At 46.8% G+C, this 25,843-nt stretch overlaps 1 protein-coding gene across 14 annotated transcripts in view; it reads left to right on the top strand.

Annotated features, from left to right (window-relative positions):
- NCOR2 (nuclear receptor corepressor 2) overlaps positions 1-25,843 on the top strand; it is a 260,465-nt gene that overhangs the window by 26,699 nt on the left and 207,923 nt on the right. The window lies entirely within an intron of this gene.

The following is a 25,843-nucleotide window of genomic DNA, read 5'->3' as shown; positions in this document are numbered from 1 at the left end:
TGTGGCCATGCTTCTGGATTGGGTCCATTGGGGTGGGAGAGTGCCTTTGAGGCAGCTTCACAGCTGCAGCAGAAAAGCCCTGGTCACACAAGCAAAAGCAGCTCTTGGAGATAGCCTAGCTCTGGCAAGTTGCTGTCCCAAAGCACAACATGGTTGGCTCCGCAGAGCAGTCTGCCAGGTCCGGCTTAGCGTGGTCGCAGCTGTCGGTTCGGCTGCCAGAGGAGACGGTGCAGGAGGGGAGGGAGGAAGGAAAAGTTCCCTTTGAAAAATAGCAGCGACAGCAGGAGAGCAGCGAGGGTGAGGCCTATTGATTACATGCTTATCTCGGTTTCTTTTGTGCTTCTGTTTGGAGGCACACTGTGTGGACAAAGAAACCCTATGCAGTGGTCTGAGGAGGACGGTGGTGGGGCAGGGTCTAGTGCAGCCTCTGGGAACTGAAGCTGCAAAGTCTGGTCTGTTTGGGCTTAACCAAACTTTACCAGAAATCCTGACTTCTTGGAGACAGCAGAACATCCCCCGGTGAGACAAGCTTCCTGGAAGAAAGAGTTTTGCTCTTAGTATGGGGTCTGAACTATCTAGTGAAGGCAGCTAGCATGTGGGCTTACTGAGCAGCTCTGAGATCTTGAGGATGTCTTTGTGCATCACTGTAGGAATCCATAAAAGTCCTATTCATGCAGTTGGCATTAAAAAATTTAAAGGACTATTTATGCAGGGAAGTAGTCATGCCCCTAGAAAGAGACAGCTAGCTCAGCAGCTTCATGCAGCTCAGTTGTGTCGCCACATGGTCTAGGATTTATCCTGCTTGTAAAAAGCTGCATTTAAAGAATCTCTCAAGCCCTGAAATGCTTCCCCCAAAGCCACTTGTGCCACATTCTTATTATCTGAGTATATTCCCTTATCTTTCAGCTCTCTGCTTTCCAAGTACAATACAGATTAGCTATGGAGAACTTCCAGTCCTTTTGGAGGTGGGCAGTGATGACTGTGAGCCACCTCTTCTTGAATTGGAAAGCTGAGAAGAAGCATCAAGGTGGTTTACCTGTTTGGAAGCTGGGAGACTTGTGGTGTTCTCATAATTCACACTGACTTGCCTGGTTATCTTTGTCAGTATGTTCAGGTGCCTGTTCCTGCATCAAAGGTTGTTTGCAATAGGCCCTTCAGTCTAAGAGTAGTTTTGGTCCTCTGTACAAGTATGATGACACCTTCCCTAAGTCTGGCTAGGAGTGCTGTATTCTCTTGTAATTGAGCCAGAAAGTGGGACCTGCAGGGCTTGGCATTTGCAGGGCGTTTCTGTTGTCTTAGAGCTGTGCAGAAGATGGATCTCTTGCAGCACTCCCCTCCTTGTGTTATTCTGTGGCTGTTCATGTGTATGTGAGAGCTGGGGGCAGCCTGGTGGCCCCCATATCCTTTTTAGGAAGGAGTGAAGAGCCAACATGAACTGGAGAAACAAGCTGGTGTCACAGCGGGGTTTGGCAGCCATTCTTACGCAGGCTCTCCAGCCAGAAAACCTGGGTGTCCCTCGGCGTGGGCCATGCTGGAGAAGGATGGATCTGTAATCATTGTGACCAACTGATGGAAACAGATTGCCTTTCGCTCTGTGCACCTCGTGCTAAAAATACCGGGGTGTCTTGGGAAAGGTATGATGTAGGTTGGAAAGCTTGAGTGTGGGCAGAGAGGTATGGTAGCAGCCTGTTCCTCGGGGAAATGCTGAGGAAACCCAGCACCATTGGAGCAAGGACCCAGCACACAGTGAGCCAGGTGTTGCAGCCTCTCACAAGGTGCATGGTCTCCTCTGGGAGGATGGATGTTCCTCGTGGCATTTGGGAGTGTGAAATGTGGTGGGTGATGCAGCGCCTTTCCCAGGTTTCTTGCAAAGCTGGCTGTGTCCTCTGTGTGTCACTGACCGAGTAACACACTTGTTTTGTTGATTTGGAGTGGGAGTGCACATGGCAGATGCCTGTTTTCTTTCAGAAAGCCTGGGGGTAGTAAAGACCTAATTAGCATTCTTGTGAAGGCAAGTCATAGGGAGACTCCAAGACTTAGGTTTGCAAGGAGGGAGTTGGCATCGGTGAAAACAACAGATTGCTGGAAGTGTGCAAGCAAAGTACTTGATGCTCTGGTGGAGGAGAGAAGGCGGCGTGGCAGGGGTGGTGGGAACAGTCAGGTACGTGGTACAAGGGCATGGGCTTCCTTCAACATTGATTGAATGGTGGCTAGAGTCAGTGTCCTGTGTTAGTGCCTTTTACTTTCCGTTATGAACCCCACTCTGATGGTGCTGAGGTGGGAAGACCTCTCTCGGGGTTTCTGCTTGATGAAGAAAGGTGAGCTTGGCAATGCCTGAGGGTCAGCAGCCTGCCCAAGTACCAGACTGTTGATCATCAGCACAGGAGTTAAGTGGCAGGTTGCTTCATCTCTGCAGTCTCATTTCATTTGCTATTTTGGAAGGCTCTCTTTGGAGGTGATCCAGGGATAAAATCCTTGTGTGAGGCCAGTGATTTCCAAAAGTTTGTGATTCCCCCCCCCGTACACTTTTGTCTCTGAAGGAGGTTGTACATGTGCTTATGTTGGCTGAGAGAGATGCTCTTGGAGAAAACAAATTAATGTTTAAGACATTGAGCCTCCGGTGTAATCACTGTATTTCTCCATTTGCAGTATGTTCAGCGGGTTTCATTTATCATGATGAAGTTTAGTTGAGCGCAGCTCTCTTGCTGGCCTTCCAGTCCTCTGCCTGAGGCACATATGCTTCCATTAATTTTCTGCTATTATCCACTCAGGTGTCCTGTGTGATCCAACATGCTTAATTTCATTCTACTGAGCACCAGCTCTTCCGATCTGAAGTTAGCAGTGTGATTTGCAAGCATCATAAGGAAATGAATCTTTCTTTTCTGGAGATAACTGCTTCCTGAATTTTCTGTTCTATTTGTAATGCGCTAATAACCTCCATCCACCAAATCCTGCTCAACCGTGTCCCTTGGGTTTCTGTTGAACTGGAGCGTTCCTTGTTGTACTATTGTTGCATCCAGAGCCTGCTGAGGACCGCTTGTGCTTGGTGCTGCTCCAAGTCAAAGCTGGTCAGCGTGTTAGACATGTTACAGGCTCTTTGAGGATCGGTGTGGTGCAGAGCTGCAGCAAATACTTGGAAGACATGGGTGTCAGGCCTTGGGAAAAGGGAAAATGACTACGTTTCCATAGGCTGAGCATGTAAATCCAGGGAACGTGGTGATGGGTGTGGTGTAAAGCTCTCACGTAGAATAAAGATGATTATATAAAAGCAGACTTGAAATGGGCCGAGTTTCAGAGCTGGCCTGCCTACAAAGCATGACCAGGGGCAGAGTCTTTTTGGCGGTAGGTAGGCGGACAGGAGAGCTTTGAGAAGGCTGTGCCGTGGCTTTGCAGCTGCTTGATGTTTTTAAAGCATGGCTTCAAAGGTGCGGTGCTTTGGGCATCTTTGTTCTTGGGTGAAGAGGCTGGGCTTCGCCTTGGCTCTGACACCCCAGAGTCCTCCACAGCATCCCCGACATCCGCGCCGATCCTCAGATAACGGTGTGCAGAAGCATCTCTGCTTCTGATGCCCGGTAATGCATCACTTCTCCTGCTGGGCTGAAGTCGTTTTTCATAGCCTGGGTGTCTGAGCTGGAAATGCCTGACTATCAGGCCCTCGAGCTGGACAAAAAATGCAGGAAACTTGTGGACTGAGCAAATACCTCTCATAGCAGACTGTTTGCACAGAGAAGCGAAGTTTAGAAGCAAAAGCAAACACGCAAACGGAGAGGGTGAGGCAGGGGAAAAACGCTGAGACACGTTTGTCTGTCTGCAGGTCCATTTCTTACTTGGCTGCTCCCAGGATTTAACGCTGATGATCTGGAACTTGACAAGGCAGCGTTTTGGTACATACTTGTTAAACCCCTCAGCCAGTGCAAGGCATTTAAAACCAAACAATTTATGATACCTTCTGCCTACACAGACACTCTAATGGACTAGTGCGACGCGGGGGTCTCTCCTTCCCTTGGGGGTCAGATGCTGCCTGCGAGGGGTGGGCCGGGGGTGCGCGTGCTTGCATGCATCCTCAAGAGCGGGAAAGCAGTGTGGCTGAGCTCTTGCCCTTTGGGTTCAGACAGTTGTGCTGCTTAGGTTTGTGCATAAAAGGAATCTAACAAGGCTGCTAACACGGTTGAGTTTCCTTTTGAATGTTCCCCTACCTAAGGATAGCTCTGTTTCCCAGAACCAAGTGTAAGTGGGCATGGGTGGCCTTAGAGGAAGGAGGAGTGGTGAGGTTCTCCTTTTGCAACTCCCTTTGTAGTTCCCATGTCTGGCCTTTGAAATGCTTGTGTGGATTCGTAGACCATGGGGGTTTGCAAGGCAGCAGGAGGAGGAGGGTTGTGTAACGACGGACCCGAATATTTCGTTAGCTAATGATGTTCTATAATTTAATTAAAAGTATCTTAGGGTATGTAGGCAGCAGGAGGAATATGTCTTTGCCTCCCCTCAAGCCTACTGCTGATAAGTGCATTAATCTGTTTGCATTTGTTCTGTAAAGGCATGTTTCTATCAGGTTTTCAGGAAGGTCTGTTTCCTTTTAAATGGAATAAAGATAAGGCAAGACACTCGAGTCCTTTGTGGGTAGAGCCTGTAATCCTCCACATGAGGGAAGTTCTGTTTGAGGCTTTGTCTAGCATTTCAGTGGTACAGTATGTTGCTGACTATTCTTAGCCTGCTTTGCATAGGTAATTTGTCCCCTACAGTAATTTCTCTGTAGTGATAATGCCGTAAATGCTAAACTTACGTGGTTATGTGTAAATGTAAAAGAACTAGTCATGGTGTAAATGACTGAGATGATGAGATGGGTGCGTAAAAAATATTGTGCATTGAGTGCTAACAACAGCCTGTACTGTTTTCAACATATAATGCAAATAGTTCATGCTCTGAACAATTTATAGTCTGAGCCCTGATAATAGTGAGTACAAAGAGTGCATGTCACACTTGGGAAATCTTTTTTACAGGTGTTTTCCATTTAGCCCTTGCAGTGGCAAAGTTTTGTTCACTGTTTCTTTTTTTTTTTTTTTTTTTTTACAGATGGAGAAATTGAGGTTTGGAGACCTTAAGTGACATGTTCCAGGAAGATGTTATCAGAGCCAAGATTAGCTATCGGGTGTTTTGTGGCTTTCCATCTTGTGCTTGTGCTGCTGAACATCCTTGCAGAGGGAGAGTAGGTTAGATACCCTGAGACATGCCAGCCAGCTCTATGTTCCTTTGGGCTGGATGGCAGAGTTCACAAATGCCAGCTTTGCCTTTTTCCTTCAAGGGGCAGAAGAGGCTTGTTGCCAGCGAAGAGAGCAGAGCTGAAGATGAGAGTTTGCTTGCAGTAAAGAGGAGGCCCTTTATGGAAAGGGCACTGTATGTAATTGGACTGAGCTGTGTGTCAGCTGTTTCCTGCTTGTATGGCATTTGATCTGCAGCAGAGATCAAGTCCTGATGACGTTGTCCATTGAGGCTTTTGCTGTTGCTGTTTTAAGGGAAGCCTGTATAACTTATTCATGTGGTTTTCAGAAGTTATCCCGCAAGAATATGTTCGAGGGTCGTTTTGCTTTTGTTTTTCCTTCTCCAAATGCTTTCCATCTATTAGACATCCTCTTTGTCTGTCATTTCTTCAGAAGCAAAAATTTCTGGCATTCTTGGTAGTTTATAGGAGAAAAAAAGTTGAAAATCAACAAAAAGGCTTCTGTTGTGCATGCATTTTTTTTTTGTGTGCAGGGTCTTTCACTGCTCAATTCTGAACGGTTGAGTTATTAAACTTGAAAAGCATCTGCTCTTTAGAAAGCATTCACATGTACTGTAAACATGATGGATAACAAGGCAGAGCCTAATCTAATTGACACAGCTCTGTTGATGTTTGTAATATGGGTTTGTGTGAGCTCTTATTTTAAAGTTGTGGTTTTTATGATTTACTGCTGGGGTTGCTGGTGACTGGTCTTCTGGAGTCAGCTCCCTTGTTCTGCAGGATTGAGCATGCTGCGTGGAGCTGGGTTTTCCCTGGGCCAGCAGGGAGGCAGCCCAGGGATGGCGCATGGGTGGACGTGAAAGGCTGGTCCAGGCTCACCCTTGGAAAAGTCAAAGCTTCCCAGCCCAGGGATGTTTGCACAAGTGCTTTTTTTGGATGTCTCGCTGTTCCCGAAGAACTGCAGCCACCCATGACCTTCAGGGAGGCTTCAGTTCACAGGGGCTGGAAGTGAACCAGTGCTAACCTGTGCCTGTCCACTGGCCACCTCTTGGAGGCTTTGCTTTGGCAAGGTGGTTAGCAGTTAGGGCTGTGGCTTATATCTAGCTGTCTCTCTTCAGAGCTGTGCCACATGGCACCCGTGACACCAGGGAGGTGTGCGAGATGCCTGCAGCAGTTTGCTCTGGACCAGGGGCTCGGCGGTTACCCTCCACACTGCGGGGAAGGCTCTGCCTGCAGCAAATGTGTGCCTGCCCTGCAGCAGCCCTCCTGTGACCTGGGACAGATTTGCACTGGCTTCTGGCATGGCTCACCTTGGAGGCTGAGGTGCTGCGATGCCCCTGTTGTGTGCTGCGGGGGGAGGAAGGATTGTGCCCGCTGATCTGCTTGAGGTGTTTCTGAGACCGTAATATTTGGGTGCATCGGTTTGGCCATATTGTCTTGTCTCTGTACTGACTTCTAGACCCTTTTCTGGTAGGGAGGCAGAGAGGGACTGATTGATTTGCACTGAGGCGTTCCTGAATCCAGGGCTGGCTTTCCTGTATGCTTCCTCCTCAGTGCCTCTGAGCCTCACTTTTTAAGCTTAAGGTTGTGCAGAATAAGCAGCTCTGTCAGCAGCTGCCTGGGCAGAACAAGAGGCCTGGGCAGTCCTACCTACAGGATCTGAACCTCTGCTCTGAGTGGCTTTTACCCCCCTCCTTCCACTCCACCCCACTGTGAATAACTAACCAGTGCAGAGCCAGTGGTGGTTGGGAGGCCAAACTGGGGTTGAAAACTTTCCCACATGAAACGTGCTGGCAGTGCCAGCAGAGATGAGGGCGAGAGGAGACGGGTCTCCTGTGCCAAAGCGCTCTTTCATCTCTTTTCAGCTCTCCCCGTGAGGGGTCCTGGCTCACAGCACATAGATGCCTTGTGCAGATGTCTTGGCTGGGAAAGAAGTGGCCCCTTTTCCCTCCCAAGCAGAGCAGAGAGATATAAGAAAGCTATTGATTTGCTTGTAGCCAAAGTGAGCTGAGCCAGGCTCTGCAATGCTTTATTGAGCCTGGATTAAGGCTTTGTTACTCACTGAAATTAAAAAAAAAAAAAAAAGTAAAGAAAAAAAAAAAGTAGAGGGTTTTTTCCATGTTGGTAAGCAAATTGCTAGCTGGGTGTTGTTTACCTGCTGGTTATTTCCCAAGCAAATGAGAGGCAGGGACAGACGCTGAATAAAGGCTGTGCTTTCTCATCCCACTCAAGAGGAAAGCGGCGCAGCCCTGGGAGCTGCCAGGCTCGGGTCAGGGCTGCCGAGCCCGCGGCGGGCAGCCAGAGCTGTCTCATTGCGCAGGGTGGCACATGTTCAGCGAGTCGGTGGCAGGAGTCCAGTTGTTAACAGGCAGGTGCCTCTCCTGCTGGTGGGAATTGCAGTGGGCTTGTTAGCAGCGGTGAGAAAGATGCCAAGGAGCGGCTGGGGTGGGAAGCTGAACTTCACTGCAGCCCTTCATGTTGGTCGCTTGCCCCTCAGGAGATCTGCCCAGCCGATCTTCACTGCTCTGTTTCACTTCTGCTGGATGAGAAACAGAGCAAGTGGTCTCTGGGGCTCTTAATCTGGTCTTTTTACTGAGCACTAAATTCAGCCTTGAAGGCTTTTCCCTCTGGCAAGCAGGTATTTTTGAGGAAAAACGAATTTTGGGAACAACGTAATTTATTTCCTTGGTGCTCTCCTGGAAAAGTCGTCAACCTCAGCTTTGCATTCCCTTTGCTGCCGTTGTGGAATGGTGCTTCAGTGCCACGCTCCTGGCACTGCCTGCATCAGCCCGGGCAGGTTGGTTAACGCGCACGGAGCAATGGCTGCACTGGGTGCCAGCACGGATGAAGAGCGCTCTGGATCGTGTTCAGTGCGGGGAGGTTGGCCAGAGGACTGCAGCAGCCAGCTCTGCAAATAGGTTGAATTGGCATTGAGACCCTGCTGTCAGAATGTGTTAAATTTTAACTTTAATTGTGTGGTGGGGTGTAAGCATCGGACTGTACCGAATACTCCTGTTGATCTTAAAGGCTGGAAACTCTGGTGCACATGGTGCAGCTTGTTTTGCTTTACTTGATGGAGTTGAGAGGTTGGCCAGAATTAGTGCCTACTGCTTGTCTGAATTGCCCTGCCGAGTTCATGTTGTCTTGTTTTATTTTGAAGAAGTAGGGTTGCTTTGTGGTACCGTGTGAACTTCAGCTGAAACATTCTCTGCTTGGTGCCTGTGTGACAGCTGGTGTCACCTCATCCTCGCTTTGCTCATCTGTGATGGAAGAAATGCTCCTTGGACTTGGGAGGGGAAAGGGGCTTTTCTGAGTGTTTTCAGTTGCTAGAGAGCCATAGTGATCTTTAATCTTAAGGTGCAAATTGTCATTGCAGCATTTTCCGGGGGAAAAGCAGCCTTGAGAGGAAATGGAGCTATAAATGAGTCTGGCTGGGCTTTTGGCTGAGTGTTCTGAGTGAGTTTGTGCTCTCCCTTTTGGCTACGGGCCAGGCTTTCAAAGGCAGCTTGGCAGAGCCATGCTGCCTGCTCAGGTACCCCCTAACCCTCTCCTGCTGATGTACTGATAAGCAAGTGTGTGCAGGCCGTGTTGTGGCTGATCACATGCGTGCTCTACCCTGCTTGCAAGTGGCGTGCTTTTATGGATATAAGTGTGTGCTGGCATTATGCAGTTTACCCACAGACTTTGAGAATCTAACCTTGTAATTTTAGCAGCTGGCTCAGCACTGCTTCTGAGCAGATAGGCTGGTTAAAATAAATAAATAAAAATACAGGCCTGTTTCCTGTGCGTGTCAATATTGGAATAATTTTAAATGGTGTGTTTTCCCCTGGTCACTGACCTATAGTTTATTCCATTATCGACTGCTGGGTTACTGGCTCTTTGTATTCTGTGGTTAAGTGAACTGTAAGGCTGAAATCATTTGGCTGGGATGGTGTTGCTGGGCAGGAACTCAGCTCTGGCTGACTCAGATTGGGGTGAAAGTGTACCCTCTGGCAACTGAAAAACTCATTTATCTCCACCTCCCCCCTAATAAACGGGTTAAACAACATAGTGGAGTATTGATCCTGCTTTCATCTGGCAGCCCCAGGCTGTAGCAGTTACCTTTGTGCCACATTCCTGCTGCTTTCCCAACAATGCTGTACATTTTCTCTAGAGCTCCCTCCCTCCCCTTGGTGACCTTCTCCTGGTTTGGCTGTGATGGGCTTTGCTGCTGGACACCATCACCGCTGTGAAGCACGTACAGCACCCGCGTGGGGCAGAGCTTGGCAGCGTCTGTAGGTAAAAGCTTGCTCAGTTGGTTTGATGCTGTGAACACCATAAAGTTGAGTCTTGTGGCTTGGTAGCATGCTTTTGTTCCTCAGGCTCTGTACTAGGAGCTGTTGGCCTTAAGTGGGGGAAGTTGGTCCTAAAACAACCACGCTTTGTTCTTTCAGGGCAGTTACCGGTGGACTGAGGGCTGGTTGAAGACCGTGCAAACCACCTTCTTTCTTTATTGGTGTTTGAATTGGTGCCATAGTGATTGCCTCCTCGTGTTCTTCCTGGTCTTGTGGCAGTGGTGGACCTGCCGATGCAGTGATTTGTTTGAAATTCTGATTAAGACTCCTGGAGTGGCCAGTATTGCTGCTCTTAGCAAGGTACTTCTTTCTGAGAAGCTTCTGACTATTGCTGCTTGCTTTGCGCAAAGTCTCTGCAAACATGGGTGCAGAGAAACAATACACCTGGAAGCGAGTCTGTTAAGCTGTGCTAACACCCAGTAAACCATCATCTCTTTTCATACCAACAGCCTCGGGCACGTTATACAGTGCTGAGGGTCTCCAGCCTCTGCAGAGTCTCTATGCTGAGTTGCACGCTGAAAGGCATGTTTTATTTACAAGGGAGGAAGGCGGTTCACTATTTCTTTCCCTTTAAGCATGAACACTTACTGAGCTTGCACGTCCTGCCTGGGACTGCCTTAGGCTCTTCGGGTTTTTTTGCTGCTGTAGAAAAGTAGCTTTAATACAAAAATACTCAAAAATGCTCTTCTGTATGATCCATTCATATTTCAGGTCTAATGAGGACTTGATCTTTGTTAGTGACTGATTTGCGTGTCTTGCTTGTGGGCTATGGGGGTGTTAAAAAGACCCTTTTGTGTGCTGCTGCTCAGCTTCCCAACCAGATGCATCCATCATCTTCAAAAGAAGTGGGGGAGAAGGATGGCTCATACTATTTTTTTTTTTTTTTTTTTTTTTTTGAGCCACTGGTATTTGGCATCCAAATAAACAGGTGTTCTGGCATGGGAGCAGAGAATTACTTGTTTCTCAGAGCTCCTGTCTCTTATGTCACTTCAGGATCTTCAGGTAGTTTCTATCAAAGAGCCAGGTTTAGTAATGGTATAATTTATCTATTTTTTCTGCTAGGCTATTGGTGAATAACCGAGTTTCTAGTGTCTGTGGCAGGGTAGACTGGTGCAAGAGGTAAATGTCTCTGGAGTGTGGCCCAAAAATTGCCTTGGATAGAATTAAGCTCTGAAAGTAGATAATGCAGCTGCTCTGTGAACCTCTGGCCTTACCAGGCAAATATTTGAGACTCTTGTCAGTCCCAGCGTTATGTGCTGTGTTCAAATGAGGTCACGTCTGCTGTTACCGGTGGACAGATGCTGGGAGTAACCCTTGAACCTCTGAGGAGCCCAAGTCTGAAAAGTTTGAGACTGGGAATTTTGGCACTTTGGCACACAAGATGAAATACATGTCAACACGTGTCAACGTTTTGTATGCAGGTCTCCCTACAACTTGGTATCTTACCTCCAGGGTTTGACCTCTAAGTCTGGCCTTGTTGGTTGCTTGGTGTGGAGAAACCCAGTATGGATGGTATGGAAAAAGCCGCCTAATATCAGTCCTCTCTTGCCTGACCCCTGCCAGGGGTGTGTGCAGAAGACAGGCTGGTCCTCGGGAAGACCAAGACAGCAAACATCTGGTCAGTCTTAGCTTTGTTCCTTGGCTTCCAGGCAGTGCTGGTGCCAAGAATAAGGCAAACACTGTGTTGGCCTGGTCCAGGGACCTCGCTGACGTCAACGTGTGCCTATCCATTAACCTTGTTGGACTTTGGGTCAGGTTTCTTTGAAGGCTAGGCATTGAAAGCAAAGAGCTGAAAGGCTAGCCAGGGTCACTCCAGTCTTTGCTGGGGTAACTCGAGCAAAGACAAGGGGCAGATTGTGTGAGCTGAGCGTGTCGGGAAGGTCAGCCTGGATGTGATTGAAGGCAGAGGGGTTTTGCATGGCCCTCTGTCTTGAGCTTCTTATGCCAAGCATCTCTTACAGAGCTGCTGATGGGCCTCTTGACATGCATCTCCCTTTAAATGTTTGTTTATCTGTGTGTCCCCAGGGTGCTTTGAAAATCTCTGGGGGTGCCTAAAAGGATTGAGGCACCCAAGCGTCTGTGCACAGGGTCAGTGCAGCACACTTTGATTTATTTTGTCCTTAAATAAAAGCAGCTCCTGAGTAGATGGAAACATTAGCATGAGAGCTGTGTGCCTTTGTGTTTTAATGCTGTCTCCCTGAGCCGCTAGAGACATGCATTATGAAGTTCTTGCTTTAAAAGGACCTTGATCGGCAGCCTAGCTAGGGCAGCATTGGAGAGGACTCGTATGCCACTTTTTGGTGCTTTGTGTTGTGGAGTGCTGCATGCTTCAGGGGCTGCCTGTGAAATTCATTGCAACTCTTGTGACGTAGAAAAATCCAGATGCAAGCCTAGATTTGTAAGTTGTAAGCGAGTAACATTAGCTGGCCAGGAAACGTTGCTGCTTGACTATATAGCTCTACATAGCAAACAAAGAAACAGAAATAAAAAACATAGGCTTTACTTAAGAGTAATGTGAACTTGCTTTTTATTGTAAGCTACAGGAAAAGAGTAACTTTCACCTAGTGTGACCTTACAAACCACAGCATCTCCCTCATTTGCTGCCTACAGAGCACACCGGTGGATGTCTGCTCCTTAGGTTGTCTACTGTGTTCATAATGTTGATATCTGAAGTGTCTTCGTACCTTACTGGCTGTTCTGCTCCTTTCTTCCCCCATGCACGTGCTGCTTCCTCAAGGCATTTTGGCACCAAGGAGAAGGCAGAAGTAGCATTTAAAACATAAAGGATTCCAGATGTGAGCATGCCTCAGACACTGCTAGTGGAGGAGAAATGCATAATCCACACAGGTGTTTACATTATGGTGTGGCCACATGGTATGTGTGGATATATACATCCCCGATAAAGTTGATTGTTTTTGTAGGTTAGTTTCCTCTCTTCTTTTTAAACTGTAACTTGAAATCCGTGCTCTGGGGAGCATGCAACTGTATACCTGTTAGCTGCATTCCCTGCTGTGGTGTCAACTTGATGGCTGGAGCTTTGCATTCTTAAATGTCAGCGATTAGGTGTTAGACGTTCCCCTCTTCCTGCCGGAGGAGGTTAGAAGAGGCCCCTGAGAACTGTTTGCTGAAGGAAATGAGAATTGCCAAGATCCTCTATTTCTATGGAGTCTGCATGATCCCTGCACCTTGTGAAGGATGGAATAATCCTGGCATTGCCACTTTAGCCCCATCCCTGACCTGATAGCAAAGCCTGGTCCTTCTTCTAATGCAATGATTAGCCTCTGCCACTGTTGTCTATGAAGACAGGTGAGGCTGAGTCTCCTTCCCTGTTGACGGGAACTCTAGCACTTAAATTTCCCCTAACACTGTGCAAATCATTTTGCGATTTTTGCTCACAAGGAACAGGCAAATGGTTCATATTGCATTTGGGGGAAGTTGCATGCTAATGAAACCATAAACTAGATTTTCTTTTCCTTTGTGTGAGGTTTAATTTTGAGCATCTTGAACACAAGATCAGCGTGGGGTTGTGAGATAGACAAAGTTTGGTTTTTACAAGAGCTAGATGGAAAACTCATCACTTCTGCTGATGCTGGTTCTCCTTGAAGGCTTTGTAGTGACTGTGGCCATGACTGCTGTTGACTATGTGTTGGTATCATGACAGAATTGTTAATCTTTGTGGCAGTGATTTCAGTCCTTTTGTTTACTAGGTAACCTCAAAGTAAAAGATGCTACCAGTGGATTTGTATCTTTTCTATTCATGTAACAGATTCTCAAGTGCCAAGTGGGGAACAGTCTGTTCATAAGGGTGCTCCTCTAAACTTCTGATGCTTCAGACAAGCCCTGTGCATTGATTGGAGCAAATTACATTGAACTCCTGAGCTCTTAACTCCAGACCCCAAATTAATTTAATTTGGAGCATGTAAAATGGATGTCACAATGCTGTCTCCAAGACACTGCACAAGGTGATGACGTTCATTCCAGGTGTGCGAGCAGCTCGTGTGCACAGCGGTGAGCGGCACCTCTGCACTAGCAGATCTGTTGCACAAGGGATGGAAGGGCACCCTGGGCTGTTGCTGGTTTTGTGCTGCTGTCCAGCTTTTTATTCTTATTTTTTTAAATGGATGCTCAGAATACTTGGAGCAGTTTGACTTAAAGAAGAAATGTTCAACTGAAGGAATTAAAAAAACCACAACAGAGGATTACCTAATTTCAGGCTAGTGTCTATACCGTTTCACACTCTCTTACTCCTGTCAGTCAGGGCTCTTTTTATATATCTATATGTATTTTCTGAGACAGACCTTGCTGTCTAAAGCTGAGGTATCTTCCTACCTACTGCAGGCTATTTCAGGGATCTGCTTGATCATCTTTTCCATTTTTTTAGCCATGGTGCTGCATCCCTTCTGATCAGGTGGGGCATTGAGACTTCTGACTCAGTCCTCCGAGGAGACTCCTGAAGTTGACTGGGTAAATGCTGCCATGTCTGAGCAGCTGGAGAGGGCAGGCAGAGCTGGCAGACTGGCAGGGATGCGGCTGTCTGAAGCGGTAGGAAGGAGGATGCATGTGCTGGCTGGTGAGGCTTTGGGGAGCTGGATCCTTTGTTTCTGGGCATGATTTGGTGTGAAAGGTTCAGCTTCAGGCTGCTGACCTCCTTGGCCCTGAAAGTGTTGCAAGAGCAGTTGCTTGCGTGAGACTTTTTTTGATTTCTGTCCTGACCTGATGTGTCATGCACTGGAGATGATGGTTTTATAAGGACGCTCTTGGGTGATGTGTGAAGTGCTCTGATATATATCCCCCAAACCCCACAGAGTATTATTTTTGGGTGTTTCTCGGGTGGAAAAGAAGTATCTGGCAACCATGTAGGAGGCTGCTGCTTTAACTGGCGTGCACAAGCATTAACAGTGATAAATCTGTTCTTTTGTTTGGGGGTTTTTGTTTTTTTTTTTTTGGTCCTTTTTTCCTCCTTGAGCTCCTCTGGACTTCTCTGCATGTAGGTAGAAAAATGGAGGCATAAACCTAAGACACTGTAAATGCCTCCATCCCGGAAGAGGTGCTGAGTGTCAGGGGAGCGTGGGCTTGGGGCTACAGCATTCCTAAATGTGTCCTCTAGTGTGTTTCCCACTAAGGTGGGACCCAGAGTGGTTATCTGAAACAGTAGTAACGTAAATTGAATGAGCAGTCCGGTTAAATAAGTAATGAAGTTAGCAGGGTGCCTAATTAAATTAAATTCAAAATTATGTATGGATGATGCCTTTCTGATAATTGCTGTAGGTTTGTCATTGAGGTACTCCACAGTGCCCTCTTGGAGGAAGTTCCCCATTTCTCAGATGAATACGTTGGTACCACAGAGAGATGGATTTTACACTTCAGTTTGCTTTGGCTCCTCCCTGATGCTCTTCTGACCACTGCAGTGTTGCTGTTCTCTGTTTTACTGAGATGTATGGAGGGAGTTTGGGTGATTTCAGTCTCTGCTGCTTATAAGATAGTTGTGTTTTGTTCTGGTTTTTTTCCTTTCCTACAAAGGGTTTCTGCTTTGCTTCTGCCCTCCTAGACCAGCCCTGGTGCTTTTTCCTTGGTCCCTGTGCCACAGTGGTCTCACAGGGACTCTCCTCTGTCCTTCCTATCCCCTTGCGTGCCTGGGGAGTCGCTCCTACCTTCGTAAAGCATTGGGGCCCAACGGCATGTCTGGTAACTCTGTAGACAATGACTTAAGCCATTGCTTTATTTGAAAGTAATCTCTTAATTTCCATCTTTGCAGGCTTCTTTCAAACAGTGGCACTTTGAAGGTGTGTGTCAGCTTGGGGATGAGCATTAAGCTGAGGTGGAAGAATGATTTTGAAGTGAGGGAAGGCTGCTGAAATTAGAGACACTTGAGAAGACACAGCCATCACAGCCACCAAAGGAAATTCTCCTCTCTCCAGACAGCATGTTGAGGGCAGTCTCTTGCTGTCCTGGGCACGGTCAGGCACTTAATGCATTTTGAAGATGGGCTGTCAAGGCAGAGCTGGCTCTGGCTGGCAATTGCTGACCTTTGAGGTAATGTGTCCTTAATAGAAGGATGCGAGTACATCAGAGGAAGAATTATCATTGTCATAACCATCTTTTCACCTCTTTTGAGGAGGACAGGTCTATTAAGGGACCTGTGCTCCAGCAAAACTGGTCCTGCCCTTCCAGGAGATGAATGCTGGCTTTTCTGAAGGTGAGAGTAGATGTGGGGAGGAGAGGGAGCCCAAATGACTAGAGCTCTCTTGCTGGTTTTTCAATTGTCAACCCCCCACCCCTGCTGTTCATTTTCTACCAGGGCTTATGTATTAAGTCCCAGACAGTGTCTTCAATGTAGTATTCAGGCTTGTCTGATACAGGGGTGAGGCTCTTGGGGACCCACGGGTGACAGTGCCTGTTGGGTGGGGAGGCTGTTCTGCATGAATCAACATGTGCGTTGCAAAGTTGCCTGGGACAGCAGCATGGTGATGAATTACGGAAGATCTTTGTCACATTTGGGGCAGAGTCGGATTCTTCCTTGTTGACAGTCTCCCTGGGAAAACATCCCAGCAATGAACAGCAGGCTCCTGCACCCAGTTAGTTTTCTCCAGGAAAGGCAAATGCTTTGCAGTAAGTTTACCTGTGCTTCTTTATGAGAGAATCTGAAGGTCCTTCGCAAACCTTTTAATTAGTCCTTGATTGGCCTTGGCATCTTCATGCCCGCCGCCCTTGTGACTGAGCGGCAAGATAGGTGAGCCTTGTTACCCCCCCCCATCTCGTGGAGTGGAAATGTGGAAGTAGAAGGATCTTGGCCAGAGCCCTTATGAAGCCAGGGGAGTTTAGAAAACCACAGGGTCTTAGTGACTGATGTAACTAAGCAACTTGCACGGATGCAGTGACCTGAGCAGGGCTCTGCACATTTCATGCACAGTTGCTTTAAAGGGATGCTGATAGTTTTCAGCATGACCTGCTAATTATTAGAGCAGATGAAAGACTTTTTTTTTCTTTTTCTTTTTAAATCCTCCTCCCCCTGCACATTCTCTTCTTCTCCCTGCTCCTTCCCCAAGTCCTTATCTAAGCTAATCAACATGACACAAACGGCCGAAAAAGCAGTATTCTTACAGCAGCTATTAACTAGAAAGGAGACAGCAGGCGTCTGGAGCCCCTCAGGAGGGACTCGCCTGGTATAACCCATTGCTTTTAACAGCCAAAGCGAGAGCTGCAGAGTCGGAACAGAAAAGATTTAAGCTCCTTTCTTTAAGGTCCTAATACACAGTGACTTGTATCCTATGATGTAGATTTTTAAGAAGACCTAACTGCAGAATTTCAGTAGTGATGAGGGGCTTCCCAGGTATCTGATACATCCCTAATTAAAAATAAATGAATATCAGTAGCTATATATGTTTTGCTGGTAAGTTTTCAAAAGTTCAAGACGTGTGGCTAGGTCCTTCAAGGAGAGTCTTTCCATCCCAAATGGCCATGTAATGTTGATACAGTGTCCCTCAACAGCAGGAAACACAACTGGGGAGAGTAATGTTAATTTGGTGCAGAAGTAGTTTCTGTGACTGCATCAAGCTGGACACATGGGTTTGTTTTCTCCCATATTTCAAGATTTTTCTTATCTAGAGCCATGGGAGAGATTTTCCAGCATCCTCTGCTGTGTTTTAGATGAATACTTAAAAGTTGTGCTCGTGGTGATAATGGAGTAGGCTGAGACAGAGGACGAACTTGTCTTAGGAATTTCAGCTGCGGTGGTATGTTGCAAGGAAGCTGAGCAAATGGACACGATGTTTAAATAGTGTGTCCTGAATTGCTTTCATTTGGTTCTTATTTTGTAAGCCATTGGCTGGGTTTTCTGTCCTTTCAGAAATCAGCAGCTTCTTATGAAATATGGAGCTGTTTAAAAACAGACAGCAGCTGCTCCATCCTTGCGTCAGCAAGGACTCAGCAGAAGGAAGGGGAATGGTAGACGGTTGTTTAGCTGTGATATTCTTCTCTTCATTGCTGTTGTCATATTGTGTTAACAGAAGGTCTGATCAAATATACACCAGGAAAGTAAGACTTAATGTTTCTTTGTTCTCCTGGAATGGTGCTGGGAGGGGAGTGGGGAAGTGTTTGAATGAGACTTTTATTTATGTGGTTCAGATAGCTTGGCATTGCCTGTGTCAGTAGATATGTTGTTCTGCTCTTATTTCTTAGGCTGTTAGCTGTATTTTTAGCTGGGAAAAGTCTTTACTTGGTTGTTTGTACAAAACCTCTGCTATGTGATATGGAAACCTCTGGGGGGGTAAATATTTAGTGGGGAGAGTATGCTCTGTTCACACTGACTTCCTAACTTGTTTTAAACTCTTTTTTAAAAATCTCAGCAAGATTATTTAAAAAATAAAATGAAAAATGAGGAACTTTGTTGCACAAGAACTGGAAAGAACCCAAATAGTTTGCTTACTGTTAAAATTGCGACATGACTGGAAACATTTGGTAAAGAAAAATTAATTGCCTGGTGTATTTGTGGTTTCCTGTTGAATCTCAATTTCTAGAGGAGGTTGAAAAACCCATGGATGTTTCCTCAGATTACTAGACAGCATTATACCTTGTATGCATGATGAAGGACCTTCAGCGAAGTGTGGCAGATATCCATGGCTTGCTGTAAAAAGTCTCTCCCATCTGGAACATGACTGTTTTCTCCTCTTTAGTAGGACGGTTTGAGCAGAAATAAACATGGAATGAAATTTAGCCTGGTCCAGTCTTACTTCACTGAAAGAAGTCTGAGTCTAGGTACTGCCTAGAAGCATCCTACCTGTCCTCAAGTTAGTGATAGGGACAGGGCTTCTGAGCAGTTTCTTATGCCTTTATCCTTTTGGTAATGATCTGCCAGCATGAACTTCCTTCCAATCCAAGAGTTTCCTGAAGAAGGATGCTCCTGTGGTCATTAGGCCCCAGGTAGACCTTTTAATGAGCTTTGAAGCAACGGACAGGGCTGGCTTGTGAGGGAAGAGGAGAGGGTCAAGCAGTCATTCAGCAGAGGAGGGGCTTCAATGTGGTTAAAAGATCTGCTCTGGCCAGGAGAGGGTCAAGCAGTCATTCAGCAGAGGAGGGGCTTCAATGTGGTTAAAAGATCTGCTCTGGCCAATCTCGCATCACTCTTGAATAATGATCCTGTGCCTGTTGAGTTGGAAAGCCAGAGCTTGAGATAATCAGATGGGAGAAATACCAGGGCTGCTTGGAGTCCTGCTTCAGGTGTCCAAGGGTGTGAGGGAGCTGGTCTGGTATCATCCTGGGAACGGGAGCCATGGCTGAAGAGCAGAGAATTTGTCAAGGTACCTGCAGATACCCGGCATGGCAACTTACGTTTCGTGCTGTACATGGCAGGACCCTGGCTGCTGGTAGCTGCTGCCCTTTGAGAGGCACCTCCATGGCCAGTTGCAAAGCCACTTCTGTGCAAAGTTGGAGCTCCTTTTGAGGAGCACCTGGTTGTGTACAGGGTCACGCGTAGGAGAGGCTGGGTGGACAGGTAGGGTGATGAACGCTGCGGCAGATCGGTGAGGAACGTGGTGGTTCCCATGCCTGGAGGCTTGGGGAGCGTCTGAGAGCTGCTGGGTGAAACCCTGGGCTGGAGACATTTGGTCAGAGGTCAGATCAGAGGATAGTAGCTCTCCTTTGGCCCACAGCCCCTGTGTCTGCATCCTCGTTTGATCACGCAGAAGGTGTTTGTGTACGCAGAAGTAACTCGTGATGACACAGGGCTTAAGGTTGTGAAATCTTTGAGGCTCCTCTGGGTATTCCTGTGGGAAGGGAAGAGTTATCCCTCAGATAACTTCTGTGGGGAAATAGTTAATCTCATTAAACACCAGAGGTTGTTTTCTAAAGCAAAGGCAGGGCTGTGGGGGGAGCGCGGTTAACCATGTAGACTGGAGGCAGGCTAAAACTCATAAAGGAAAAATGTATGTAGGAGTTTATAGCTGTGTATGAGTGTATTAAAGCTTTAATTTGGGATCACTGACTGAGATCAAAATGAGCTGCCGTGAAGCTACACCGCTTTCAGGGAGCTGAAAGCAACTTTTTGAGACGGATGTTGGCCCCACGACTGCAGGCACTTGATGTCTGAGAACTTGCACAGTTGTATAAAATCTGCTTCTGGTTGCCCTGGAAAACAGTAAAGCATTGGTTTTTTGGTGTAATTTGAAATAATGAAAAACTTATTTAACAAGTGATGCTCATCCAATCCTTTAGCTTTCAGAAAGTCCCCCATCCAGTTTTGAATGTGTGTTTGCTCTTGGGCTGTTGGGAGTTAAATTTTCCTCTTGACTCAACTGTGGAAACAGTCTTCATTTATCATTTCCCAGTTTAGCTCCTGTATTAAAATTATACAAGGCTGGGGTTTATTTTTGTCTTGTGTACATTTATCTCCTCTGTATCCTTGCGTCTATTATTAGTCCTGCTCCATTGCTAAATGGATTGGCTGAGCTCTTGGGGACAAAATATTGAAGCATATGACTAGTCTGCAATACCCCTCAGCCACTCTGCTTTTGCAATATTCATAGTGACTGGGTTTACCCAGCGTTTGTCATAGCTTGCTTATTTTAAATGCTGAGGATGCAGTGGGCAGAGCCAGCAGATAGGAGATCTTAAATGGCATATCAGTTTGTAAGTGGAAGGAGGGAGGAGGTGGATGTGAAGGGGAAGCTCCAGCTGAAAATAAACAGAAAACAGTGTATGTGTTTGGGAAGCATCTGAATTGCATGACCAGGGTACAGCCCTCTTCTTGTTTTGCTTTTTTGGTTTTTTTTTTGTTTTTTTTTTTTTTTCTTGACAGGCTATTTCTGTTTCAGGCTGCAAATGAGGGAATGTCAAATCCTCTGAAAGAGGACTGGTGTGGTGGTTGGTTGGCTATGGACTGACCCTTTCCTTTTGATGGGTTTCAGCCTTGTTTCAAAATCCCTGTGACTACCACTTCTGCTGGTTGGTGGCTGGACACTTGTCCTCAAATCTGTACCTAGCTTTTTGGCTTGCACAAGAGTGATTTGTACTTCCGCTGATCTTGGTTGCCTCCTGTTTCCACATCCAGTCTGAGCTAGCTGGTTTTTTTTGGTCTTTCTGGGGTTTTCTCTGGTTTGTCACTTAGCTCTTGAATATCTTAACCATGTTCTTGCTTTGCTTGCAGGGTCTGGTTGTCCATGTGGCCTCTTCCATTTTCTGCAACTCTCTCCCAAGTCTTAGGAAGATACTTAGGGTCCTGCACGCTGTAGTGGTATGCCTTTTGGAGAACTAAGTTTTGATGCTTTTAAAATTTTTTTAAAATAGCCTAGGCAGTGCCTTTGACAAGGACATGGTCCAGAACTCACTGAAACAGTTAGAGAATACTTACTGCTGTAGCACAGCTTGGGATCAGATTCTTGATTTTGTTTTTATTTCCTTCTAATTTGTTTCTCTGAAAGACATGGTTAAATACTTCCCCCACTCCCCTTTATTGTGTGGTTTTTGTTTTTTTTTTTTGTTCCCCCCCCCCCCCCCCCCCCTTTAAGCTATCTTCTTACTAGTGCAGATTTTCTCCTTTCATGGCTACTTACCACGTGCTGGGTTTGTGTGCGTGTAACCTTGGTTCTGCTTTGCTGATGTGGGCTTGTTAAGGCCATGGGATACACTCTGCTGCTGGACTTGTTGATCCAGTTGGAGGGGTGCTGCCTGGTAATGCCAGCTTTTGTACAGATCCTTGAATGAGTCGTCTTTTTCTGCATTCTCCCTTCTTTGTGTTCCTCATCCAGCATCCTTTTTGTTCTGATGTACGTGCCATGTGCTTCCTTGCTTTGCCTGTGTTAGCAGCGTTTTCTGACGTCGGAGCCTGTTCCTAAAGACGTGGCTTGGCCCACGCAAAGCTCTTTGTCTGGTGCAGGCTCCACTAGTAGAGGCAGGTATGCCCAGTGTGTAATTTTACCTGGGGCTGGGTGTGTTTTTGAAGGCTCTGGCTTGTAGAGCAAGAGGGTGGTTTAGCCCTGGCCATGCAGCTGTGGGGGTGGGAGGCTGGGAGCTGTGTGGTAGGATCAGTGCACAGGACTGAGTTGCCTGAAAGATTTGCTACTGTGGCCACAGAATTACTTGGCAGGTGGGGGAGAGCTGATCAAACAAACCTGCTTCCGCTAATTGTCAGGCTTTTGTATTTGTTTTTGTGATTTTTTTAATTTTTTTTTTAATTTTATGAACTTTAAAGCATGCATGACTGAACAGTTTAATTGGCTGTGGGAACTGTTGGAGATAACTTACTGGGATTTTGTGCAAACCTCGCTGCCCTTTTCATGTTTTTGGTGCAGCAGAGTTGCTGTGAGCAAGCAGACAGGAGTGCCTGTGAACATAGCGCAGATAAGATGTTACCACCCGAACAGAGATGAAAGTGCCTGTGCAGTTGGCTGCTGTGTAGGCTGGCTGCTTGCTGGTGAGAACCGGTCCGTGATCTGGTACCCCTCCCCGGGCAGGCTCCTGGTGGGGACAAGGTGCACCTTGGGCAGAGCAGAGCAGAATTCAGCCACATACTTGAGATTGTGCTCATTGGGAATGTTCACACACCTTGTGGACCTGCCTCGTTCATCCAGGTCACCTTGCATGCCTCTGTTGCAGGGAAGATTTTACTCATCCATTGCTTCATGAACTGCACGCTAATTTGGTAATCTTTGGGTCTTCTCCTCTTCTACCTACCACCCCAGAATGTATCTGTGGCTGTGAAACTGCTTGCAGGAGGAATACCAGTAGTGTTATTAAACTTATATGAGCTTTATGGAAATGTGGAGGTTTGTCATGGTCTGCTAGCACGTGTTCAGAGGCTGCTGATGGGTGATATTCCTGGAGACTGGGCTTGTAATCCTGCTCCCCTTGACTTTGTAGAGGCTGGTGTTCAGCCCAAATTCTTCTCCCAGTCCCATCAGGGAAGTCATCATGTCTGGATCCCTTGCCATGGCTGAATGGGTGGTTTCCAGACCATGGGGACTACCTGAGTGGTGGTAGAGGAGCTGTAAGTGGCTGCAAGTGGTTCCTTCTCAGAGGAGAAGTGAAGACCCACCTTGGAATAACGGAGGTCATAAAAACAAGGTTCTGGCTTGTGGTTCCAGCTTTATTAGCAATGACCAAAATTGGCTTTGTGATGTATTTTTCCTGTGTTCATGGTGATTTTCTCTGGTCAAATCTGCGTTCTTTCTTGTTTTGTCCTTGTGCATGAATGGATTGTATTTGGAGCTGGTTTCTGTGCTACAGAGTCTGGTTCATCCTGACACCCAGCATTGAACGCATCCTGGTCTTGCAGTCTGTCCGGAGGCTGTACGTGTTCGGGTGGTTTTAATCGGTTTTGAATTGTTAAAGGTCAAGGATATTATTACAGAAGGTTCATTTAAAAAAAAAGCATCCTGTAAGAGGTGCTGTTGGTTATTTTCTTTACAGCCTTAGATTTGGGGTTTGAGAGGAAAAATTATTAGATTATGTCTTAAAGCTGAATAAAGAAGTCAGTATTGACTATTTTAATGTCTTACAGATGCTGTGGGGTTGCAGGGTTTTATTTTAAATTTAACAATGGGAGTTGGAGTGGCTCCAGTGCTGTAAAGAATAGTCCCTTTAATTAAGGGTTTAAGCTGGAAGAGCATGTGTAGTGTGATGCCATTGTAAAGTTTCAGCAGGGCTTTGTAGTTGCAACTTGTTCCCCGTCTTGGATCACACATCTGTGTGTCTGGGGTCGTGGTGGGGATGTTCCTTGCCTGGAGAAGGGAGGTTGGTCTGTGTAAGGGTAGCAAGGTTTCTGCAGAGTTTTTAGCTCTGACTTTATTATTTTCTGTTTCCTGTGGCTCCTGATGCCTGCTTTGAAGGTGCCGTGTCTTTGCAGGCACGTGTGTATGGTGCATTACACCCAGGAGAAAACATCGGCTTTGTTTTTCCCAAATAGTTTTGTTTGTTTTTTTTCTTTTCAGGTTGGGGATAGGGTATTTTGTAGCCCTGTTCTTAGATGTCATCTTGGTAATAGCAAGTTGTGAAGGAGGTTGTGGGGCATGGGACAGGAGACTGGGATGGAATGCAGTCTGCTCAGGAAGGTATCCCCGAGACCCACTGAGGTTTCAGTGGAGTAGTGGAGTATGAAATGTAGCCATGTGCCTGCAGCATTCAGCAGAGCAGGGCTAGATCCCATCCCTACACAAGTTCCTAGGTTTCAGTTCTCCGTGGCTTGTTCGCCTGTTATTTACTGGGGTGGAACCCAGAAAATCTGCCCTTAAAAATAAAAAAATAAATTATTCTCCCCTAGAAAATGCATGTGTTCCAGGCATGTGTCCCTGAGTTCTCATCTGAAAAAACAGCATTAAGAGAGTAAGGTGTCTTCTCTTCAGCCTGTTCTCGGTTCATGGGACTCAGGTAGATGCTCCGTGTCAGTTCTAGTTTTGTCCCCCATGTGTGGCTCTGCCTGGCTCTGCAGTAGCACACTGTGCACTTAATTATTGGTGGCAACAACTGCTACTTCTGGCCATCTCAGATGCTTTGCTATAAGAACCAGCATCTGCCAGGGTTTGCTTCATCCTGGTTTGTGCTAAGACGATTGCTTGACTCTTTTTCGGATAATTACTGTGAGAATTAGGCTCTTCCATGGCGTTAGGAAGTGCAGCCTCATAGCAAAGGCTGAGCAGCTGTGAGCCTGAAAGGTTCCAAGGAACCTTTATGGTTTGCATTTAGTGTCTCCTAGTATGTTTATCTCCATAAAATAATAAATTTAACTAGAGCTCCAAGCAATGTTACCACCTTTGCACATCAAAATCATAATCATGCTCTCTGACTTAATGAGATTGAGAAAGAAATGTTCTTTTTTTGTTTGCCTTCTGATTTTGGAGTGTTTAAGACTCCCATGGGTGGTGCATTCAAGCCTTTTCTTGAGATCACAGGGGCAGCAGGCCACCTGTGTGATGAGGGCTGGTGGTGGAGAGTCACCAGCCACCAATGCAGAGCAGGAGCCTTTGGGTTTCCCAGAGCCGTTGCCAGGCTTGGAGCCAGATCATGAGCGCTGGCAACACTATTTCGAGCGTTGAGAAGAGAGCTAACTGTATTTTTGTGGTGGCCTTGGCTCTGCTATTTTAATTTTCTCTTTAATTTCTATTGTTTTCTTTGCTGCTTTGCTAACTTGCAAAATTCAGCAAATTGCAGAGGATCTCCCAGCCCTTGGGGTGAGTTTTACTCAGAGCTGCAGTGAGCCAGCACATGGCGGTGGCACTCGCTGAGCTCCTGCTCGGAGGACTAAATGAGGCTGGTGTGATGGACCTGCTGGCTTTCAGGTGGTCAGGGTCTGTGCAGGGTGTGGACATAGTGGGGTCATCCTGGGCGGCTTTGTGTGTGTGTGCTAAGGGTAAATATTAACTTCACGCGATCTTGGGAGCTGCTGTGTGTTTGTGTTAGCTGCTCATTTTGGCAGGATTTGGTTGAAATTCAATCACGAGGCTCCTTAACTTCAGCATTCTTCACTACATCATTGACTTGAATGATGTCTTGAGTGTCTTCTCCTACTCTGAGTTTTGCTGCTGGTCCTCAGTCTCACTGGGCTGCGTTAGTGCTTTGAACTCATTCAGCTGCAGAATAAGCCCAAACTGTGCATGGGCAGAGTGCCCTACACTGCCACATGAATACAGGGTGTCTCAAGTGCAGTTGGTTTTCCAGGACATCCCTGCAATGCTATCCTGAAAGGACAGATGAGTTCTCCCAGGACTTGCTGAGAGAGGATTTGTAAAGCGTCTTGCTTACCTGCAGCTCCACAAATTGCACACGGAGCCCCACAAGCCTCATCACTGGTCGCACGGGAGGGCAATGACAAAATTGCATGCACAAGTGTTGTTTTGCTGTCTGTTTTCTCACAAGCTAGGCTAGCTGAGAGGAGAACCTTGTGCGCAGCTTGCTGGAGCGAACGCAGCAGAGCAAATGTACCTGCTGAGTAACAGACTGAAATAAAACCAGAAAAACCCAGACATCGTGCTGAGTCTGTGGCAGTTACTGCAGATGCTGTGCCGGTGAGAAGTCAACAAATCCATTAAATGGGAAATGGTCCCCGTGTGCTGTCCCCAGGAAGAAGAGCATCCCCTGCACCACCACCCGGTGACCCTGGACCATACATCTGGGCGACGCCGGGCAGCGGCGCAGGAAGGAAATGGTTAAAGGAGGAGAGGTTGTCGAGTTGGGTTAGCCATCAGATAGCTAATATTTTAGAGGTTTTTCAGAGCTAAGCTATAAAAAGGCCGTAGCAGTATTTCAACTCGCCCATTGTCTGCTGGAAGCCAGCCAGCGTTGCCATGCCGACGAGGAATTATTACTT

Source organism: Harpia harpyja, chromosome 9 (genome assembly GCF_026419915.1).
Source record: "Harpia harpyja isolate bHarHar1 chromosome 9, bHarHar1 primary haplotype, whole genome shotgun sequence".
Lineage (NCBI taxonomy): Eukaryota > Metazoa > Chordata > Aves > Accipitriformes > Accipitridae > Harpia > Harpia harpyja.
Note: the sequence above shows the minus strand (reverse complement) of the source record. Positions and strands in the feature narration are given on the sequence as shown.